At 44.6% G+C, this 8,339-nt stretch overlaps 1 pseudogene; it reads left to right on the top strand.

The window, feature by feature from the left end:
* Positions 1-7,249: 7,249 nt before the first annotated feature.
* The window catches only part of LOC119271074, a 2,368-nt pseudogene continuing 1,278 nt past the window's right edge, over positions 7,250-8,339 (top strand).

Raw genomic sequence — 8,339 nt, 5'->3', positions numbered from 1 at the left:
ATCGAACATATTGGTCAAAGTTCTATTAATACTTCCGCTTCTAAACCTCTTATTCTTCGAAACATACTTCATGTTCCACATATAAAAAAGAATCTCATATCCATCCATAAACTTACCAAAGACAATGATGTATTCGTTGAATTCCACCCTGATTTTTTTGTCATTAAGGACCAAGCATCGAAGACAAGTCTGCTCCAAGGCAGATGTAGAGCCGGCCTCTACCCCATTCCACCATCCACCCTCCACCATGTGAAGGCTTCCATGCTTGCGTCGGTCAATAAAAAGCAGTGGCATCATCGCCTCGGTCACCCGTCGTCCCAAGTCGTTCAGTCAATTCTTAGTTTGAATAAACTTCCGTGTAGTTGTTCTCATGATGCATCCATATGTGATGCATGTCAGCAGGCCAAGAGTCACCAACTTCCGTATGGTTCATCTAGTTTTTCCGCAAAATTTCCTTTAGAACTCATATATTTGGATGTTTGGGGCCCTGCTACTATTTCAGTTGGTGGCTATAAATATTATGTCTCTTTTATTGATGCATTTAGCAAATTCACATGGATCTATTTGTTGCGTGCTAAATCTGATGTTCAGCAAATTTTCATCCGTTTTCAAGCCCATGTTGAACGTCTTCTTAACCGAAAAATTCAATGTATTCAATCTGATTGGGGCGGCGAATATCAAGGCTTGCATAAATATCTTCAAGCTCAAGGCATTGCACACCATGTTTCATGTCCCTACACCCATCAGCAGAACGTCGCAGCTGAACGAAAACACCGGCACATTGTGGAAACCGGACTTGCTCTTCTTGCACATGCTTGCATGCCCGTTCGCTTTTGGGATGAGGCGTTCCTCACTGCTACCTTTCTTATTAATCGTCTACCAACTCGAGTCATAGATAATGCATCTCCCATGGAGCGTCTTTTTGGTGACAAACCCAACTACACCATGTTGAAGTCATTTGGTTGTGCGTGTTGGCCGCATCTTCGCCCCTACAATTCTAGAAAACTTGCTTTCCGATCCAAAGAATGCATCTTTGTTGGTTATAGTTCACACCATAAGGGATACAAGTGCCTTGATGCTAGTACTGGACGCATATATATTTTCGATGTGGTTTTTGATGAAGCAGTTTTTCCGTTTGCTCGCAAGCTTGAAGCTACGCTTGCACCTACAAATTCATCAACACAATCATACGTCCAACTTTTACCCCCCCACAACAAGTTCACCAGCCCATATTCCAGCAAGCGGAAGTATTAATAGTACTAATGATCTAATGGCCGATGTGCAGTCTGTGTCTTTTGATGCTCATGCAGGCTCTGCGGCTGATTCGGAGTTGGCACCATCCTCACCACATTGCATGGACCGTTCTCTCCGACAAGCATCGCTTGGCTCTACAGCGGCCGACTCTGACACTTCTGGGTTGTCTCCTGGCTCAGTTACTTCCACCACCTCGAGCTCAGGTTCTTCCGTCGGAAATAACTCCGTGGCCCCAGCACCTCCTGCTCCAAAGCAGATGCGTCCGCACACACGGTCTCAGTCGGGCATTGTCAAGCCATACATCCGCACTGATGGCACAGTTACATATGTGTGCACGACGTCATCTAATGAACCAGTAGAGCCTACTAGCTACACTGAAGCTGCACAACATCCATCTTGGAAGGCCGCAATGGATGATGAGATTGCCGCCTTGCATCGAAATGAAACCTGGAGTTTGGTTCCGTTTCGTCTAGGACTCAATATAATTGATAGTAAATGGGTTTTTAAGCTCAAACACAAGGTGGATGGCTCTATTGATCGGTACAAAGCTCGTCTAGTTGCTAAAGGATTCAAACAACGCCAAGGAATTGATTACGATGATACTTTCAGTCCAGTCGTGAAGCCCACTACTATTCGTGTTCTATTGTCTCTTGCAGTCACTCATCATTGGAGTATGCGGCAACTTGATGTTCAGAATGCATTCTTGCATGGTTTTCTGAATGAGGATGTGTACATGTATCAACCGCTGGGCTACATCGACCAACGGTTCCCTCATTATCTTTGCAAACTTAAGAAGTCTCTTTATGGGTTGAAGCAGGCGCCACGTGCATGGTTTTCCCGCCTGAGCTCTCGTCTTCTTGATCTAGGCTTTCGCGCATCGGCTGCTGATGTATCTCTGTTTATATTTCGGAAAGGGGGCATCCACATGTATTTCCTCATATATGTTGATGATATTATTGTGATCAGTTCGAGTGATGCAGCCATTGGTCGTTTACTTGATCAGCTTCGTCAAGATTTTGCCATTAAGGATCTTGGGGGATTGAGCTACTTTCTTGGTGTTGAAGTTCAGACTGTTGAAGGTGGTCTTGCTCTTTGCCAGCGCAAGTATATACTTGATCTTCTTAAGAAGTCCAATATGGCATACTCCAAGTCATGCCTTACACCAATGGCAACAACTGAGAAGCTATCCAAGAAGACTGGGACGCCCTTGTCTTCAACTGAGGCCACACGGTATCGTAGTGTGGTCGGTGCACTTCAGTACCTTACTCTGACAAGACCTGATATCTCATATAGCATGAACAAGGTCTGCCAGTTCTTACAATCACCAACCGAAGCTCACTGGACAGCTGTAAAACGGATCCTACGATATCTTCAAGGAACGTTAACATATGGACTTCTGCTCCGAAGTTCTCCATCCATGATGCTCAGTGCTTTATCTGACGCCGATAGGGCTGGGTGCCCAGATGACCGACGGTCCACTGGTGGTCATGCTGTTTTCCTTGGTGGTAATCTAGTTGCATGGAATTCTCGGAAGCAACCTACTGTTTCTCGCTCAAGTACAGAGGCCGAGTACAAATCCGTAGCAAATGCAACAGCAGAGCTCATGTGGATACAAGCATTACTGGGAGAACTTGGTATTCCACACAGCAGACCGCCGTCCTTGTGGTGTGATAATATTGGCGCGACTTATCTCTCCATGAATCCAGTTTTTCATGCTCGCACGAAGCATATTGAGATTGATTATCATTTCGTGCGTGAAAGAGTGGCGAAAAAGGCTCTTGAAATTAGACATATCTCAACTCATGATCAACTCGCAGATATACTAACCAAACCATTGATGATCAACAGTTTGAAAGATTCAGAAGCGATCTCAATGTGCTTCCCACGTTTCAATCGAGGGGGGATGTTAGAATAATTATGAGTTAGTGCTGCTCCTCACATGAGTTGTAATGTTGAGCAATTAGAGCTTAGTGCTAGAATATAGAAGGTCTAGAGTTCTCTCTTTACTTTCCATGATCATGTGTTTGTAACTGCTACTGTCACTCAACCTGGGTGTTCTGTATATAAAGAGAAGACAGCCGGTCAGGTTCATCACGGCTTAACACAGCAATGCTCCAAGGGAAGTTTATCTGCTTGCCTTATCGCGACAAGCTCCAGGAAAACGAGCCACTGTTCTAAGCGCTTAGTAATAAAATATGTCTTATATGCCACAAAAAGTAAATATATATTTAAGAACTTCATTCGAATATGATTCCAGTGATATGTTTTTGTGTAACACCTAAACCAACGTAAGTCCGACTGACCCGGTAAGAGCGGTATATCTTATGGATGGCTGCGGCAACATGTCACTTTATGTTCTATATATTGCACCTAATTAAAGTAGTTGAAGAGTGTACGTCACAAGCGGACGCAATATGCCGTTGTTCTTTTTCTTTCGCTCCTAAAGAAATGTGCCGTTTGATCACATCACTGTATGGTCCAAACTCCACTACTCAACCTTACTTGCTGCCATGTGCCTAGCTTGACACATGTGCCCTTGCAACCCAAACTTCGACCAGGAGTAAATTTTGTGTTGCGTACCAAGTGCACTGGCAACTTGAGGTAGTAATTTTTCATTCATATGTTTTCCCTTTAATATAAATCAAACACACAATTCTGTAGAATTCCCTTTTTTTGGAAAAGGAGGCTTGCCCCCGGCCTTTGCATCGGAACGATGCGCAGCCATAAGCAGAACTCTCTATGTCCACAATTTTGTTGCACATACAATCCTATCCGTGTTTTGGAAAATCCATGAATTATAGAGGCCCTTTAAAGGGGTATAGGCGACAATTCTCTGCTGCCACCGAATGCTAGAATGATCCTGACGATCCCAGCAAACACAGTAGATGACACATCACCTCCATCACCCACAACGTCACCCCGTGAGGTTGTTGAGATCTGATTTCCGTGTGCAGCCGTGGCGTCAATCCAACGGCACAGAGCCTCGTTGAAACCTAAGTTTAATGTCCACACGTTCACATGTTATAAAACAATTAGGGCCTCTTTGATTCATAGGATTCTGAAAACACGGGAATAGGAAAAACATAGGATTGGAATGTCATACTCATCTCCATTCTATAGGATTTATGGTTGTTTGATTGCATCATAGGGAAAACAAAGGATTCCTTCAAAGAGGTTTGAATGGATGGTAGAAATCCTATGAAAAGTAGTACAAAGAAATCCTTAGGAAAAAACTCCCGTAAGATTCAATCCTTTAAATCAAACAGCCAACATAGGAAAAAATCCTAAGGATTATGATCCTCCAAAATTCATGTGTAGATCCTTTGAATCAAAGGAGCCCTTAACATACACTGCGTTTGGACAGGGCTGTGGCTACCCCGGCTTTGCGCGATAATTTGGGAGAAAGTTTGGGAGAAAGTATTTCTTTGGCCCTTCAGTGGAGCATCTTACCAATAGATGTGGAATCTGATTGTTTAGAGGCTGTCAATATGATTAAGACAGGGAATAGCAACAAATCTAAATATGCTTTCATTATCAGGGAGATCATTAGTAGTTTGGGAGAAAGGAATTCTTGCATTACTCATATTCGTCGGAGCTGTAATAGGGTTAGTCATGCCTTGGCAAATTTTGGTAGGTTGCAACGCCGAACTTTGGTTTGGCTAGGCTCTGGTCCGGATGATGTTTTGGCACTTGTGGGACGAATTGTATTCTCTGATACTTGAGTCAGCTTACTAATTGAAAGGTGCTTAGCTAGAAATCCCCAATACACTGCCCGTGTTATAGCTTACTAATTGAAGGCGCTTAGCTTGAAATCCCCAATTATTGGGGGTACTACACAAACTACATATGCTGACTGGACATATATATACCCTCCCCCGTACCACCAACTCCATTCAAAAAAAAAAATCCTAACAACTCCACCCATAAAAGAACCCTCAACTACTCTAAGGTATCAAACAATATATCATGCGCCTTCTTTTATGAATAATAATTTGCGTTATTATTTGTTTTTTGAAAGTCTAGGATTTAGATGTTTTAACATATCTCACTTAGGTTACTTTTATGAAATCCACAAAAGTATCTGTTGATTATTCTTGGTCCAGACTCATGTGAGGCTAAGGCTCCCAAGCACGGAAATAGCCAATTTAAGGTTCTTGAGGCAATATTCCGTTGTTCTTTTTCTTTCCCTCCTAAAGAAATGTGTCGTTTGATCACATCACTGTATTGTCCAAACTCCACTACTCAAACTAACTTGCTGCCATGTGCCTAGCTTGACACATGTGCCCTTGCAACCCAAACTTCGACGAGGAGTAATTTTGTGGTGCGTGCCAAGTGCACTGGCAACTCGAGGTAGTAATTTTTTATTCATATGTTTTCCCTTTATTATAAATCAAACACACAATTTTGCAAAAATCCCTAGTCCACAATTTTGTTGCACATTCAATCATATCCGTGTTTTGAAAATTCCGCGAATTATAGAGGCCCTTTAAAGGGGTATGGGCGACAATTCTCTGCTACCACCGAATGCTATAATGATCTTGAGAATCCCAGCAAACACAGTAGATGCCACAACACCTCCATCCCCTACAACGTCACCCCATGAGGTTGTTGAGATCTGATTTCCGCGTACAGCTGTGGCGTCAATCCAAGAGCACAGAGCCCCATTGAAACCTAAGTTTAAGGGAGTACCTAGAACTCATCTAGATGAGACGTAATTTGGTCTCATTCATCTAAAAAACAAGAATGGATACAACCCACGTCAGCACACACGCATCTTATAGCATCACATCCAATGGCTATAAAAGATGAATGAGACCAAATTAAATCTCATCTAGATGAGTTCTAGCAAAACTGTAAGTTTTAATGTTCACACGTTCACGTGTTATAAAAGAATTAACATACACTGCTTGTGTCAGCTTACTAATTGAAGGTGCCTAGCTAGAAATCCCCAATACACTGTTGTGTTATACCTTACTAATTGAAGGCGCTTAGCTTGAAATCCCCAACTATTGGGAGCACTACATAAGCTATATATTGCTGACTGGACATATATATAGTTATACCGTCCCCCGTAGCACCAACTCCATTTAAAAAAAAATCCTAACAACCCCATCCAAACAGCTCAAAAAAAAAAAAACTCCACCCATAAAAGAGCCCTCGGCTACTGATCTAAGGCATCAAACATATATCATGCGCTTTCTTTTATGAATTACTCCCTTCGTTTCTAAATATTTGTCTTTTTAGAGATTTCAACAAGTGACCACATACGGATGTATATAGACATATTTTAGAATGCAGATTCACTCATTCTGCTCCGTATGTAGTCACTTGTTGAAATCTCTAGAAAGACAAATATTTAGGAACGGAGGGAGTATAAATTACATTGTTATTTTGTTTTGAAAAGTCACGGATTTAGATGTTTCAACATATCTCACTTAGGTTATTTTTATGAAATCCACAAAAGTATCTGTTGATTATTCTTGGTCCAGGCTCATGCGAGGCTAAGGCTCCCAAGCACGGAAATATCCAATTTAAGGTTCTTCAGGTTTATCAATAAAAATATTATTTTCAATAGGTACTTTGCGTAAATACAGCATGAGAATAATATTTTACGTTGGATCTAGTGAAATTGACTTGATAGCGTGCATGTTGATATTTTTCTCGATAATTAGAGTCAAACATAAAAATCAAGTAAAGCATTGTGAAAACCCATCCGGTGGTAGTATTAATTATTTGATGCGAAAACAGAAACACTAATGCTAGTTCACGTGTGATGCGTGGGCGTGCAAGTGGAATAAAACAAAGGAACACTTCACCCGCAAGAAGAAGAAAAAAGAAAAAAAAATAGTCGGCCTCGTTTGCAATTGCTATCATGCGGTGTGACGCGCTACTGTTTTTCAACTACGGTAGTACTCCTATATATAAAGGCCACATGCATCCACGCGGATAACAGCGGAGTTTCTTGTTTGAAGCTAGGCAGTGATAGATCGTGCTCGATCGTGAGTATTGTCAATGGCGACCTTTGCAAAGATCGCCATGGAACTCGTCGGGGATCCACTGATGTGGCTGTTCCTCGCCTCGCTGGCGTTCGTAGCCATGCAGAGGCGGCGGCTGGGTAGAGCGCCGTTTCCTCCGGGCCCCAAACCGCTGCCGGTGATCGGCAACATGGCGCTGGTGGACCAGCTGACCCACCGCGGCCTAGCCGCGTTAGCGAAGCAGTTCGGCGGGCTGCTGCACGTCCGCTTCGGCTGGCTCCACGTGTTCGCGGTGTCGACGCCCGAGTACGCGCGCGAGGTGCTGCACGCGCAGGACGGCGCCTTCGCGAACCGCCCGGCGACCATCGCCGTGGTCTACCTCACCTACGGCCGCTCCGACATGGCGTTCGCGCACAACGGCGCCTACTGGCGCCAGATGCGCAAGCTCTGCGTCACCAGGATCTTCAGCCGCCGGCGCGCCGAGACGTGGGTCGCCGTGCGCCAAGGGTACGGGGCGCTGGCCCGCGAGGTCGGCCGGCGCAGCGGCGAGGCCGTCAACCTCGGCGAGCTCATCTTCAACCTCACCGTCAGCGTCATCTTCGCGCGGCCTTCAGCACCCGCGACGACGACGGGCTCATCGAGTTCGTCGCCATCCTCCAGGAGTTCTCGAGGCTCCTGGGATTGTTCCACATCGGTGACTTCTTCCCGTGGCTCGCCTGGGTGGGCCGTCGTGGCTTCGACCGCCGGCTCAGCACGGCGCGCGGCGCTCTCGACAGGTTCATCGACAAGATCGTGGACGAGCACATGAGGAGGGGCAAGAACCCGGCAGACCCCGACGCCGACTTGGTAGATGGCCTGCTCGCCTTCCTTGCTGACGCGAACCCAGTCAGCGGCAAGCGCAGAGAGGACGCTCTCCGCTTCACGCGGGATAATGTCAAAGCTATGATCATGGTACGCGAGTAATTTGCTGTACTGGTATACTATCTCTGTTCACACAATCTCACGAACTTCAGTTGGTACTTTTTTTATTACTGAGTACTACTAATGCTTTTTTTTTTGCGACGGAGTACTAATACAAAAATGCTACACGGGACTTTAAAGGCTGTTACA

Source organism: Triticum dicoccoides, chromosome 3A, assembly GCF_002162155.2.
Source record: "Triticum dicoccoides isolate Atlit2015 ecotype Zavitan chromosome 3A, WEW_v2.0, whole genome shotgun sequence".
In the NCBI taxonomy this organism is placed as follows: domain Eukaryota; kingdom Viridiplantae; phylum Streptophyta; class Magnoliopsida; order Poales; family Poaceae; genus Triticum; species Triticum dicoccoides.
The sequence above is the reverse complement of the archived record's forward strand: the minus strand, read 5'-3'. Positions and strand labels throughout refer to the sequence as shown.